Genomic DNA, 12,950 nt, shown 5'->3' on the forward strand with positions numbered 1-12,950 from the left:
CCATCTCCACTTCCTGCAGCTGGTGGGCTTGACAGGGGACCTAGGGTGGGGGCAGGGACAGGAGCTCCTGGCTAATGAAGGCAGCACTGCATCTGAGCCAAGGCCCACAGTGGGGCCTGCTGTTGGGCACTAGGTGGCTGCCAGGGGACAGTCAGGGCTGTGGTCAGGGGATAGGGTAGGGAGCAGCATGAAGGTGACCTCCAGGACCAGGACAATGTCCAGCACCTAGTGGTCTTCCTCCATCACCTCCACTTCCATGGCTACCAAGACAGCCAGGGCCTCCACATCCCACTCCTCCAAGACCAGGTGTCTCTCCCAGAACTCCTAGTCTACCCAGTCCCACTGCCAGTCCCTTTCTTTCCCATGCTAGTCCTTGTGGGCAACTTCCTCTGCCTGCCAAGCTCATAAGTCTGCCAGGTGCTCCTTGGCCACCATAACTAGCCAGTCCAGCAGCTGGGTCCAGTCCTGGCCCCCGCATTGCAAGAGCCAGCACATCTGCCGGGGCCCAGCCAAGGCTGCCAGTGACCATAACAGAGCATCCTAGCTGCCAACTGATGCCTCTCCCCCACATGCAGTTGCAGGGCCTACAGAGCTAGGAGAAAGAGGTCTGTGAGAGTTTACATTTCTGAGATAAGATGTTCTGTATGTGAGGGCTACATCCTCAGTTCAGAGGTCATGTTTGCAGGGATGCCCACAAACCATGCTAAATCAGCTGGACGGAACCTGGTCTAGTCACTGGATGATCCCCCCATTCCCACTTGCTCCCCAGGGGCTGGCAGGCCACTGGGAGCTGGCCACATCCAACCTGCCTCCCCTGCCTGATTCCCAGGCTGGGACAGACCTGACTCCTGGAAACACTTGCTGCCACAGTTCCAGAGCCACACACCCCACCTTTTCTTCCTACCAGCCAGCCTGTCTCCTGTGCTGCCACCAAGCCCATAGTGCCTCAGTGTAGGGGGCAAGGGGCTCCTTGCTGACTGGGACACAGAGCTGTTGGTGCCCTCCCCCTTCCTCCTGGGGACCTCTCTGGAGAGGCATCCTGAGGCCAGCCCCACCCTGTGCAGGTGCTGTGCCCTGTGCATGCCCCTGCTGTGAGTGTCCCAGGCACACTGCAAGGAGCTTTTTGCATGGATCAGGGGCTGTGTGTTGCACTATGCTCTGCTATTGCTGATCTCCATGGTGCTTCAGGTGCACCTGAGAAGCCAACATGGGACCCTGGGCTTTGACAGTGTGGAAGGAAAGCCCACCGTACCCTGCAACCTCCGCTGCTACCTGGAGGGCTACCTGTGGCTGTGCTACACATCCCTCACCCCCACAGCTGAGGATGTCATTGCTGCTGGCATCAACACAATTCTTGGCATATGAGAGGCCCGTACCCACCAAACTGCAGGAACACAGGCTGCTTAATAAGTTTTTCACTGTCTCCCACCTCCCTGAGTGCTGTGGATGGGGCTTTGGGCACCTGGGGGAGCATAGATGGGCTAGGCTGGGATGGGGTGCAGGGGCTAGGGCCCAGTGGTGGAACCAGGACAGGGAGGGATGGGCCTCCCCCCACTGCAGGGCTTACTTGGTGGCTGTGTAAGGCATGCCCAGCATACATAGTCAGTCCCCACTGGAAGCGAGGAAGTGTGGCTCCTGGCAGTGTCCCAGGGCACAGCAGAACAGCATATGAGTGTTTGGGCAGGGTCCCGCTCCAGGGAAAAGTTGGAGCTGATTGCAATTGGTGGTACCATGGAAAGTCTGGCCTTGTAGGTGGGGCTGAGCATGCGGAGCTTGCAGGGCAAGTACTAGCCTCAGCTCCAAAACCTGCTGGAAGAGGCCAGGCATGGGGACCTCAGGAGGACAGGCTCCTGGTGGGTGAAGGGCCCTCCCCCAGTGATGCATCACTGCAGGTGCCAGGCCACAGAAGAGGCTCAGGCAAGCCACCTGTGCTGGAATAAATAACATGGCTCAGGCCATGGTCCTAAGGCACAAGCTCATCCAGCTGCCACATAAAGGTCCTGGACTTACGGGCAGCCCCTGGCCAGCAGTTGTAATTAATGACACTGATCCACTGTGCTGGCAAGGCCTTGTTCTTTTTGCATCACTGGCACACTGTTGGGTTGCGCCTGTGCTTCCACATGCAGCCTGATAGCCTCTCATAAATGTGCATGTTGGAGTTTCAACTGTGTACAAACTGGGTGAGGACTTTGGCCACAGCATGTTGAGGTCCACAGTCTTCTCCTGGGAACAGTTAGAGTCCCAAGAGGTGGTGTGTGACATTGGGGAGGATGCCACAGTGACTCCCTCAGTAGTTCACTGGGCCTATGTACAGCAGTTCTGGTGCTGATGGGCCTGGGCTGCTGCCTGCAGCACCCAGTATGAGACAGGAAGGTATGTGGCTAGGGTGTACTTGGCACCAACAGCAGGGTCCAGGCAGGCTGCTGTGGGCAGCATGGGGACAGCTGGAGTGGGACTCAGTGGCCAGAGGCTGGATGCAGGGGTCCCAGGGTGCTGCTGGGCCTAGCAGGTGCCTGCACCCAGCACAACTCCAGTGGTGTGGATCTGGCAGCCATGTGATACCACAGTGCCAGGGACTAGCACTGGGGCCTGAGAAGGCTGCTGCAGCTGACCTGGGGCATCTGTGAAACACACAGTGGCCTGAAGCTGGCTGCACATGGCCCAGGGCTCCAGCATCTCTGCAGGCTTTTAAGGGCCTGGGGCTGGGGCTGGCAAAGAGCTTCCTCAGCCATGGGGCTGGAGAAGCTCTCAGCTCTGGGACCCTGGGGCTGTGCCAAATGTGGCTACCTAGTGGTGGAGCTGACCGGGAGCAAATTTGCGCAGGTCAGGTCATTCCCAGTCAGTGTCTAAACTTGTGTTACTGTGCAGTAAATAATTGTGAGTCCTGTACCCCCTCTGAACACCTAGGTGCCCTTTTTAAAAGACTAAGAAGATATCTGCATATCTCCAGAAGGTGATTCTATCCCTATAATGTCCCTAAATACGCAGAGAGTGTGACTACCCCTATAGTAGTCAGGTAACTCAGAGATAGTTTCAAGTTGCCTCCATTCAATGAAGGGGAATTCTGCCCTTGGTGACAATCCCTCTTCTCACTGGGAAGCAGTTTGGTGATAAAAAACTGTGATGCCACAATAAAGTAAATTACTGCCATAGATCACAACTACTCAGAGGCACAATAGGTAAGTTATGTGCCCTGGTTGATGGTGGTACATGGTACAGGAGCAGCAGCCAGAGGCTTGCTGCTGCCAGAGGCTGATGTCACTTCCTTTTCTTGCCACCAACACATCAAGCAGCAATTTAAACATCAATTTTCTGTGACAAAAAATAGGAGGTGACATCCTTCCTGCCCTCTTCCCCCCCAGCAACAAACCTCTGGCTACTGCTCCTGTTTTATGTACTGCCATTGATACTGCCACTGGTGCCCCACAGCCACTGCCAGAGTGCCTGTAGGGAAACTGCAGCTTAGGGAACAAGAGGGTGAAGGCTCTAGGTTTGCATTCTGCATTTAGGAAAGGACTGGGGCTCATGCTTCTGTCAACCACCCATTGTTATTCTACTGCATTGTTTTGCTACAGTACTCACAGTTCTGACATAAGAAATGCATTTGTTTGAGTGAAAAATTAATTTAATCCAAGTAATTCAATCTAAGTAATGTACTTCCCTGATATTAAGAACAGGCTATTTAATTGACTTCACCTTGGCAAGATAAATTTAGAGTCAGAAGATACCATCAAATCCATATTCTTTTTTCTCCCAAATAAATGTTATTCTTTATACACATACACTCTATCAACATGATAAGTTTTCCTCTTTGTCCATCTTTCTTCCCTTTCCTCATTACCTCATGAAGCCTCAGTTAAATAGCATCGATACCTGAATGCTGTTCTACACAAGTGTTTTGCATCCTCTGCTCTTTCTTCTGCTGGCAAGCTAGTTATTTGTGTAGTCTGATAGAGATACAATAATATGCCTCAATACTAGGCATTGCAGCACCTTACTTTTAGGTGTGTGGGCCTCATAGTGAAATCCTGTGTTAAGTGCATTGGTTCCTTATATACTGAAAGAGTGTGACATTTTAGAATGGGATCCCAAGATCTGTTTATATTGCAGTGTAATGTAGAGGTACCTACAAGAGCTTTAGCTTAGCTTGAGAAGTAGTTTAAGGAAGAAGAACAGACCTCTGTTTAGGATAACTTACCATTTCTTGACAGCCAGCATGCTGAGCATGACATTGCATAGAGGTATCCAAAAGTAATATACCTGAACTCTTACCCCTTTTTGGATAAATTCTACTTCACCATTAAGATGGACTAAATGGTACATATGTAGCATTTAGGCATTTAAGTCATGAAATGATATTCCAGTGGAACTGCATAATGGCCAGAATCTCACTAAGTTTAAGCTTCTTGTGTTTACTTTTTCTGCCAAGAGAAACAAATTCAGGCAGGTGGGTGAAAAGTCATTTCCTCTCCCTACATTCAAATACACATCAAAAAATTGAAGTATCCTGGTGATTAGTGCATTTGCATGGGAGATGTGGGTTTGAACGATTAGAGATCAAAGAGGGAATTAAACCTTGGTCTTCTACTCATGCAGGCAAGCGCTCCTTGATTTAAAAAAATAAATAAAAGGACAGGATAATCACCAATTCCATCACTGTTTTACAAGGAAGTGGCATCTGCAGATGCCTGATCTTGTGGGTGTGAGAGAGGAATATTGTGAGAACACCTACCAGATTAAGCCCTTCAAGGGACTTACCCAGACACATACATGTTTTCTGGGCTTAGGTGCAGGTTTGACCCGAGCCTTAAAATAGTGGAGCCTATATAGGTATGCACTGATGCAGAATTCTAGGAATCCAAGAATCTTTAGATAAAAATGTAATGTGCCTACAGAGGTTAGGCATTTCTAGGTTTAAGCAGGGTTTTTTGGATTGCAGTTTTGGACTGAGCTGAGGTATGTAAATTATCCTAAAATCTTTCTTTAGTAGATCTGGTGCTCTGTCACGGAAAAGCAGGAGTGGCAGCAACAGCATGTCATGGACCAAAACAAAAATCCAGTGCCACCCACCCCACAAGGAAACACATGTCCGAGCTGCAGTACAGTTTATCGATCCCAGATAGGCATCATCAGCCATTTTTGGACACAGTGGGCATGTCTACACTTATCACTATGGTGATGTTGTTACTGTGCCATAATTTTATACTTCCTTTTGGAAGTACTTCCTTTTGGAAATACTAAATTATGGCATAGTAACAGCCCACACTGCACCGTGCGCCTGGTGCTTGGTTATTTTTACCAGCTACTTCACTGTAGCAGCGCGGTATACCGGGGGAGTGCATCACTACAGCAAAGTAGCTGCTGGTCATGTGTAGACACCCAGAGATGCTGCGTTGCTATAGCACATTGGTACATAGTCACATATAGATGCACCCACAGACAAGATAATCATGGAAGACAATCTTCCTTCACTGTGAGGAATTGCTGAAGCTCTGTCACTGAGGTAGTTAACTGCATGTAAAGCAAACACCAACTAGTCATAACTTTTAAACATCTGTTAAGAAGCTGTCTTGCCTTTTTGGCAAAGCTGGAAAGGGTGATAGATCTCTTCAGATGGCTGCTAGTTTCTTCTTGCTACTCAGGAGGATTAGGCTATATGCTGGCATTGGGAAAGAAATCACACCTAGCTCTTGCTATTCAAAGCATGGGCTAGAATTAGGCTGGAAAAAAATGAAAGGAAGAGAAAGAAAGTCTTCCACAGCTGTGCAACAGAGTAAATCTTCCGGCTTCATTTTGTGCACTGCAGGAATCATGGGACCACCTGGGGTCTTTGTGGTGCATGTTTCATGAGGCTGAAGCATATCCTGAAGCTCAGTGTGGGGTTTCCACCTAGGGCCTAGCATCTTATTCCTACCCTTCCTTACTGGGATTGCTTGGTCTTGGATTCCCTGTATCGGTCCTCACATCAAGGACGTATCAGCGGTTAAACTGATAAAAATAGATTGACTTTTATTAGTAAAAGTTTAGGATTGGGAATCCAAAAGGAAGATGACAAAGCCGGTAGGGAAATACAGATTGCCCGAGCGAGGGACTAACAATAGAGGGATGGGGGTGAGGAGGGGAACGCAGCTAGGTTATGGTCTGACTCTCACCTGCCACATTTTGATTTTTCTAAGAAGTTATTAGTTGGAAGGTGTTACTTGCTTTCTACCACATTTGGACCGCAGCAACCTACTTGGGGATTTTCTTGGGGCTCCAACCTCCCCTGTACCCCTTCCAAGTGCCACCCAAAGGTTACATCATCGATTGAAATCACAGTCTTATTTGGGTAAAATAATTTCTTTATTATTCACTTGTCCATTTTTTTTCCTTTGCTTTTCAGGTTTTATTTTTGTATCTACAGTCAACCGAGAGTTCAATGGATTGCTATAGCTTCACAATGTGTCAGGTAAGTTTTATCTTTAACTTTGAGAGGATTCAGCTTGCCCCAGTCTCACTGGGGGTCCATTTTGGGGTAATCATAACTTAACAGTTCAAACAAAAATGGGACATTTTCCTTCTCTGTCCCATTCTGAATCTTCCTGCCTGACTCTTTAAGGGTTTGAGTTGCTGTCTCTCAGGCTCTGTCACTCCTAGGTTTCTCTCTAGAGCCCAACTGGCTCAACTTAAAGTCCAAATAATAAAAAAAAGAACAGCTTCTGCTGTAACCGGCATGACACTCACCTTCCTCACAGCACAGTTGCCTCGGCTGGAGTTCCCATGCTGCTTGGGACACCGCACAGAGGTGTATCTGCTTCACCAGTGACCCCCGGCTCAACAGAATCCAGTTGAGCTCCCTTCCCCACTCAAAACTGGTCCCAAGGGATTCCCCCTTTCCTGCCTGCACTCTCAGGCTCTCCTGGAGACTTCCCCCACTCTGTGCTCTATCAGCACCATGCCCCTCTCATCCAGGGGCTGTTCTATCTGAATGGAGCAGCTGCCCCACAAGCGTCGCTCTCCCTGTGTCATCTCCTCTCCCCTCCATGCCATCTCGTTCTCTGCCATCAGTATTTGGTCTGTTACCTGTCTCCCTGCCCATTTCTCTCCACACTCAGGAAGGGCTGGATGCTTTCAGCCATAATTGATTCAGGTCTGTTTATGCCCTATGCATAGGGATGAGTGTAGCCCTTTTCCAGGAAGGGTAAAATAAAAGAATGCTTTCCAAATTTGACTGACTCATTCTGGTTAAGAACCTTATTATTCAGTTCTTACAGTGAATGTGGTATGTCCCTTATGGTTCTTCTTTCAAATATAAAACATTTTACTTGATGTCTATAGTGATATGCAAGTGATAAGAATTATTATAATTATTAAGAAAAATTGATCCAGCTGTTTCAGCATTTTAGAAATTCTCATATTATATATTTCATTTAATTAAAATGTCACAAGCATAATGGCTATTTCACAGAACAACTGCCTGTTTTTTTATTATTTATTTTTAATAATCTTAGAATGATTAACTATTCATGCTCATTCTATGTGCACCATTTGTTGTATGGACAACACCTGCTCCCTGCTTCTACCAAAGAAAAATAAAACACTTGCATAAGTAAATCACAGAATTAACAGGGATAAAAGTCAAGTTAAGAATGTGTTGTTTGATTTAATTAAGAATGGCTGACTTTTTTCATCATCCATATTTTTTGCGAAATGATAGATTAATGTTATGGTCATAATCATGGAATGGATAGATAAATAGATCAGTAACCTTGTGCCTGGGGTCAGTGAAATCTCTAGTAGATGGATCTGAAGAAGAAAAGATGGACAAAAGATGACTTTAACATGATTCCTTGCACAGAATCATAATATCATATACTTGGTATGGAATTAGATATAAATAGCACATTTACAATATTTCTTCTGCTTTGACCTTCCCTGGCACATTGCCTAATCATCAGGGATCCTGGTTTTCTCTGATAAAAAAAAAAAACAAACCGCAATTTTTGGATTAAAAAATGTAACCCAAAATCTACATTTTCTGTGATTAAAATAAAACACCACTATATATATTATATATATATATGGAAAAAAGTGGATGTTTGGGTTACTTTTTTAATCCAAAAATTGGAGATTTTTTTCTGAGAGAAAACCATGGTCCCTAGTCATCACCTTCCTCCAGAGGCAGGAGGTAGAAAAAGTATATAAGAGGTGCACAAGTAACTGAAATTAAGCATATACAAAGATTGTGTACGTGTGCAAGAAAGAGATAACTAGAGAGGAACTCACATAAAAAGCAAACTCATAGGTGGCATCAATTATTACCCTCATACGTAGTCTCAGCAAAGCCAAATGACCAAGTAAAAATGGAAGCTAGATTAAACGTTATTCGAGATAATTGGATCCACAGGTCAAAACTGGGAAACAGATGAGTCGCTGTTGGGTGGACAGAATTGTTGCATACCATGCATTTATATATGTCTTCCTGTATGGTGGTAAATTAAGGACATTATTGGCATATAGTAATTAGTGCTGTAGTTGGTATTATGCTGTAGTATTCAGTGTAATGCTATTGAATTCAGGAGTAGGATAAAGGAAAGAACTTCTGGGATGAATTTAAGATAATTTATAACCAATGATAAACTGTATTTAAGGGGCCCCTACCATCTTTTCTCATATACCATATGACCCCAAATATGCACCATATGTTCTGCCTGGTTTTAGAAGGTAGAACATAGGAAACAATATTTTTCCAGAGTCACAGTCTAGAGCAGGCTTTTTCCTGGAGTGGCAATGCTGAAAGTCAGCCTCTTTCTGGGACAGTCTAGCATTAAATCTTTTACAACCATTAGCAACCATTTTTTAAAATTAGCAACAGGTTTTTGCTGCTCAGACAAAACCATTGCTAATTTGAGAATGGCTGTGAAAGGTTAACACTGGACTCTGCCCCTCCCACTTGCTGTCTCAGATAGAAGTTTGCAGGCATCTTGAAGCAGAGTCTTCATGCATCTACTTCTTTATACTAAGATCAGCTTTCCTGCTTAAGAAAAATACCCTTATTTTGGAAGGCTGATTTTTAGTGAAAAGGTGCATGCAGCGGGCAAAGAAACATAGTAAATTATACCACTTACATCAAGCCAATGTTAAAAAAATGTAACTGTTGTAGGGTTATGGGGTGTTCAGCGTATTTGGAATTCCTGTGATCACCTATCATGTTGTCTACAGAAGTATTATAACATTTGCAGAGATGACAATTCCAGTAGTTAAGGAACTAAAGCTTTTCACCAGTTGGTGGGCAGACACTGTGAATAGCAGAATGGGATTCATTTCAAACATCCACATGCCCTTTCTTGTTAAGCCACAAAATGTTGCAAAATACATTGTATTCCACTGCTGTTGATAATGTTACCAAGCCTGTCTCACTGTTTCTTAGGTTATTGAAAGATACAACTATAAGATAAAATATACTAGATAAAATAAAGATAATCATCAATACATGCATTCGAGATATCTAATGATGACTTTTAGGATGTCTGAATGCAAGTATCTTGTTAATTATACATTTGGAGATCCTGTAATACATTGTTTGCTCTGTCATGTTTCCAGTTCCTTCAATTTCTTGCTTGTAAGTTATTTACTTTAGTGTCTCAAAACTTATATCCTAGAAGAAACCAATTTGAACTGTTGAAAATCTTCATTCCTGTTGGGAATTTTATTTTTAGATTTTTAGCTCTCTCTCCATCTGCCTTTGAGCAATTTTCTGTGCTTCAAGCATGAGCAAGCAATATTAATCCAATTTCTAGTTTCCGTGAGGCACATTAAGTTAGATCATATGCACCTGAACTCTCCTTTATAGGATCTATGTGTTTATTTAACTGTTTCATTGTCTCTCTCTACCCAAGATTGTGCAGTGAAGCAAAGCTAATAAACCATGTGAAAAATATTGATTTTGCTGCTGTTGTAACTTTTTAAAGTAGAGCTATTATAGGAAAGCAAAGGAGCCCAGCAGGCATGCTGTCAAGCTTTCCAAAAGGAAAAAAAATAAAACCTCTTTTCTGATCCCCAGAATTTGCAACTATTTAGAACCACATCACCCTGGACATGTGGTTCAATATAATTTTGCTCTCATTATAAGACAGGGAGTGTACTACAGGATCCACAGTAGTTATATCTCTTTACAGCTTCAAGAAGTGAGGCACACCATCATGAACTTCCTCTTCCAAGCACCACTGCCTGCCTAATAGCACTTATTTTCCTACTCCTTTCTGCCCCAGCAGTCTCCATCTGTGTTCAGAATGGGAAGGTCCCTTGACAGTCCAATCAAGCATCATTCCTGCTGAGATCAGTCATTCATTAACTGATTCAGATTGATTACATATATAAGCATGACAGAGTATCTTTTGAGGATGCTGAAAAAGTTAACTTACCCTGCATTCTTTTCTTTAGTATTAAATTCATGAAAGAATAACTGGAGGTGCTATTCCCAGTTGAATGGGGCATATTCCTTTGTTTACCTACAGTTTGGTCTCGCATATACTTAAGCAAGCTTGAGTGCGAGGAGTTTGCCACGGCAGCTGCAGTGTAGCCTCAAGCCAAGTTATCGTAAGACATAATTGTTTTACAAGCTGTACTTTGCTGGGCAGCTTATACCATTATGTATAGTATATGTATAGTATAAACCTCCCATCATGGTTTTTTTTAATTCCCTTTGCTTTCCAAGATCTGTAGCCTGCATAAACCTGGGGAAGCAGGGCAGGACAAGGGGGAGAGAGAGGGTATCCCTGTAGCTCCCTTTGAATGTTGGCTATTCAATGGTTACTCCAGCTAACATTCTGCCTGACCAAGCCAATCATCAGTTATCACATACCATGTCATTAATGAAGAGTAATTTAATTATAATGACTTCACTATTCTTGCTTTTCTTAAGGATGAGAGGGACCTATATCACCAAATAATGCATTAAGAAAGATGACACTATCTGTATATTTTCATCCTTAGTCTACTTCATGTATTACAATACATTAGGAATATGTTTACGAGCTTTGTTTGTATTGGCCATTTTAGAGAAATGAGTTAACTGAAAGCAATTAGAGCAAGTAATGATGACTCAACTGATAGTGCTGTATGGTCATCATAAGAAAAGGTGACCAGCAATGCTGTAGTTTGATTCTTTTTCTCTGTTAGCATGTATCTAAATTGCTGATTGTTGTGATGATTACTACTAAATGCTTTTAAAATACGAAGTTCCACAAGAGACATAAATGTCATATATTATATTTTACAGCCTGGCTCAGCCACTCCTGTAAGGACACAATTCTATTGCAAATTAATTGAGTCATTTACTTCCACAGTGTTTCAAATGGCTCTGTGAAGTCCAGTCTCTCTAGCTGTGGTCCTTCACCTCACAATGCTAGGCTCAAGACTCTTGTCTGAGTCCTCTCCTGGGAAGTGGGATTTTGCCACCTACTGGGACTTGACCTTCAAAAGCACAGTCTTAGATTCCTAAATCCTAACCACACTTCAAATCCAAGCATTAGTACTCTGAGCACCTAGTTTAGCTTCTTTGAGGACAATGTGGTAAGACATCAAGGAACACAAGCTTAGTAAAGTAATTTCTTAAAGCACTTGAGAGCTACAGATCTTTGAAAACAGCAAAAAAGTCTTGAGACAAATTTTCCCCTAGTCTGATTTCACTCCTGTGAGTCTGAGGTCAGCATGTTCAGTCTGGGAAGAATGTCTCCTGGCATTTTCATCCTTCGTGACTTGCTTACGATTACTATGTGTCCTGGTGATGGTTGTTCACTCTGCTGAAGAGAGTGTCTGCTGCTTTGCTGTGTACTTAATTTAAGCATTCTAACCCATTTCCCCAGTGGTGTTCCCTTTCTATCTTCTTGTGAACCCTCCCTCCAGGAAAAAAAAATAGCAAAAACCTGACTAGTTCAGAGTTGGGCTAATAGTTAAAAATAATTCAAATCTGATAGCCATGACTGCAGTCTTAATGGTGTTTCTATTATATCTTTCAGTGAAATCCCTAAAGTCCTTTTCTGGCAGGACCTTTATCTAGACTGCAATTCGCTAAGTTACCCTGAGGAAAAACAAAATGCGTACTCAGCATATAATGCAAAGTGGAGTTCACAATGTAATACTGACATATTCCATTCTTTTACATTAATGGCAACATCAATGTAGAAACTTTTAAAAAGTTAGAATTCCATGCTTTTTCTCCTTATCTCAAGTTGTCATTAAATTTTGTGGTCATTTGCCTTGGCACAAATTTATCTCTACTTTTACTGTAAAAATAGGCATTCTTTATTTTAAGGGAAAAACCTTGAAATATCTACAAATATTTTATTTCAAGTAAACAAACAGCTAAACAACAACAAAGACACCCCATAAAATAATTACATATCTGTCACAAACTCTCTTATATTTTGGGGTTTGCAGCATGTCATAATTTGTTTTCTTTTGTTTTATTGTACTGATATGGCATGTGTGGTTTTGTTAGGACTGTATAGAGTGTTATACTAGCTATGCATATCTTTACAGTTTTACATATGGTTTAGCCAGAGAACTTAGAGGGTGGGTTTAGATGAGCCTGCACATGCCTCTTGCAGCATCTCAAACTCCTTTGAGATGCTGCAAGAGGCACATACAGAAACAAAAAATGTTCCCCGCACTGCAAGCAGGAGAAGAAGCAAGGGGCTGAAGACCAGCGGGAGACTGGAGACAAGCCCCTGGATATAAGCTGGAGATTTCCCCTGCTCTCTCCAGCTTCCTGCTCATTTTCTACTACTACCAGTGAGCATTGGGGGACTGGGAAAGCAACCAGGGAGCTGGGGGAATGAATGGAGTGGGGGAGATGAGGGGAACTAACAGGGGGTGGAGGGAATGAATGGGGAGCAGGGTAATGAACGGGGGGCGGCGGGAGATGGGGGGGATGGGGGGATGAACAGGGTTGGGGAATGGGTGGGGAG

Source organism: Gavialis gangeticus, unplaced genomic scaffold, assembly GCF_001723915.1.
Source record: "Gavialis gangeticus isolate Ggan-Ray unplaced genomic scaffold, GavGan_comp1, whole genome shotgun sequence".
NCBI lineage: Eukaryota > Metazoa > Chordata > Crocodylia > Gavialidae > Gavialis > Gavialis gangeticus.